Source organism: Alosa sapidissima, chromosome 23 (assembly GCF_018492685.1).
Source record: "Alosa sapidissima isolate fAloSap1 chromosome 23, fAloSap1.pri, whole genome shotgun sequence".
Taxonomy (NCBI): domain Eukaryota; kingdom Metazoa; phylum Chordata; class Actinopteri; order Clupeiformes; family Clupeidae; genus Alosa; species Alosa sapidissima.
This window is the reverse complement of record NC_055979.1, coordinates 29,479,676-29,482,677: the sequence shown is the minus strand read 5'-3', so window position 1 is coordinate 29,482,677 and position 3,002 is coordinate 29,479,676.

Sequence of the window (3,002 nt, the reverse complement as noted above, 5' to 3'; positions counted from 1 at the left end):
TGTTTGTGTATGAGTAGTTTGTAGTCAGGGTTGGGTCAGATTACTTTGAAATGTAATCCATTACTGACTACAAATTACATGGCAATTTTTGTAATCAGTAACATAACTACCAAAAACATGTAACGTAATCTGATTACTTTAGGATTACTTTTAGATTACTTCAATAAATATGTCCATTAAGTAAAAGACACCAACACAGAATTGATGAAAGAATTCTCATTCTCTTTTCCTCCACTCTTCTGCAAACATGCACAACTCCGCTTAACCTTTAGAAGGGCACACCTGGACAAAGAATTTAGCTTTCGCTGGATTTTTTTGACCCAGGGACATGGCCTGAGATTGGCATAACAAAGGGAAGCATTAAACCCAAATGACACCATGTCCATTTCAATTGTGGGGGTGAGAAAATGTATTATTTTGGGATGTTTTTCAACCAGGGGGACCTGATGACTTTCTCAAAGTAAACGGTAACACTAAAACAAGAGACTACATTAAGATTAAGTATAAGTATATTAAGTATATATACTTTTTTGCCGGTTCGAGCCCCGACCAGTGGGCCGCGGCTGAAGTGCCCTTGAGCAAGGCACCTAACCCCTCACTGCTCCCCGAGCGCCGCCATTGTAGCAGGCAGCTCACTGCGCCGGGATTAGTGTGTGCTTCACCTCACTGTGTGTTCACTGTGTGCTGTTTGTGTTTCACTAATTCACCGATTGGGTTAAATGCAGAGACCAAATTTCCCTCACGGGATCAAAAAAGTATATATACTTATACTTATACTTATATTGCACATGATATTGCACATGATATTGCACAGTCTGCATTGATTACACTCACACAGCCCTATTCTAAACAAACACTGCATCACAACACTATTGTAATATTGCATTTGAAACTACAATAGATCAGTGTTTCTCAAAGTGTGGTCTGGAGACCACTGGTGGTCTGCAAGCTATCCCAAGTGAGCCTTGGCAAAGTCCTTTTAGGCAAGTCCCTCCACTCGGCGGCCAAATGACGCTTTTTGGGCACTCGTCGGGCATTCATTTCGGCAGAAATGCGCATGCGCAAGGCTTCACGACACCAATCTTGCTCCAGCGGCGAGATCACAACACATGACTGGCACGATGTCTTCACAACACACCATATGATTGGCTCAATGTATTCACATCACACCACATGATTGGCTCAATGTATTCACATCACACCACATGATTGGCTCAATGTATTCACATGTCGACGTTTTGCCGAGGAAGGGGTGTGATATATGTAGTAACGGCCATATTGACGTTACAAACTAGCCCCATGCATTTCTATGGAGGGTGTTTTGAGTGCTGTGTCTCCTCATTAGAAAGTCTCTGGCCTTGGTCTGAGTAAGTTTGAGAAACACTGCAATAGGGAGCTGTAGTTTTATATTGCACACTGCCCTATTCTAAAAACTGCACTAATGTACACTTGTCTGTAGCTGGTGGTCTGTAGCATTCGGGACCACTCCTTTAAATTTGGGACCTTGCAGTCGGAATTCAAAGTCTAAAGACAGTCCAAAGCAGCCTGGGCCCAGTTCCCCGAAAGCATCTTAAGCCTAAGAGTATCGTAAAGTACCTCTTACGAACGTCTTAAGATTTGCCGACTGTTTCCCGAAACCATCGTAGCTTAAGAGCGTCGTGAAAACACTCGTAGATCTACCGGCTAAGAGCGTCTTAACAGTACTTCTCACTGAGGTTCCCAACAGGACATACAGAGGAATTACAACTTAGAATACATAATCCAATTTACGTTCCCATTCTTTATTGTGTTTACCTTTTTATTTTAGCGTGCAAAATAGCATAGCCTACATTTAATGGTCATAATAATGTGATGAAAAGCAAAAATGCAATCAAGTTAAGAAACGAGACGTTGCCAGAATATCTTTGCTAAGTGAGGGATATATTTTATTAGGCCTATGAGGTAAAAGCAGAGAAAGGAACATGTGGTTTAGTCTGTAGCCTACTGCATCAGAATCTAAGCCTACACATTTCCTCTCTTACTCTTACTTCTTTCTTATCTTCAAACGTGTTCTTAAGTGACACAGCGAAAATCTAATCTTAATCTTAATTACAATTATTTATGTCTGTGTTTATTATATAACCTACTTGGGATGCTTACATGCAGATGTCAAAGTGTTTCTATTTTCGTATTGATGTGAATTAATGTGTAGATCCGAAGTTTAAACAGTAGGCCTATAGCTGTGACGTGCAGTCACCTGACATCACCATCAAATCAGAGGATATTTCAGAACTATTAACGTGGACAGCTCCCCTTAAGAGCGTCTCAAGAGCAGTGCACGCGCGTTCAGAGCCAGTTTCAATTCAATTCATATAAAATGAGATATGCAAATATTTCTTTAACAAAGGCCAATAGCAAGATAGGCACCTGTGTCAAAAATGTGTTTTTTCAATGGGGGAGGGTAACTTTAACAGCTGATAACACTAATTTAGCTGTGAATCCAGAAGGGTTATCATACAAAAATGCAAACTACAGACATGTCTTTTCAAAAAGTATAAGCAACCTTTGCCACCTTGAGTGGTAGCGACATCTCATCTGGCCCATCGACTAGAAGTGTGTTTAGGCCTATTCTGGAGCACAGGATCGCTCACCCTCACACACGAGGACGAATGCAGTACGCAAAAATGTGGACTGAACTGAAATAATAAGGAACAATTTTAATAGGGAGGGATTCTTCAGCGTTTGCCACCTGATGAACAACAAGAAACATTTAGCACAGCATTGCCAGACCGATGCACGAAAGATCTGTCAGTAGGCTGAATGTTAAGAGGCGCAAGAGCTTTTCTATTGAAGTTATGTGACACACACTTGGACGGCACGACTTGCCCGATTACAATAGCCTGCCCTGCCGTCCTCCCCTACTAGGAGGTAAGGGTAATGAATATTTGTGATATCGAAACTGTAGACGCTCGTTGGAGATGATATTCACAGAAGCTCCGCCTAGAGAAGCACAGAGTCGCAGC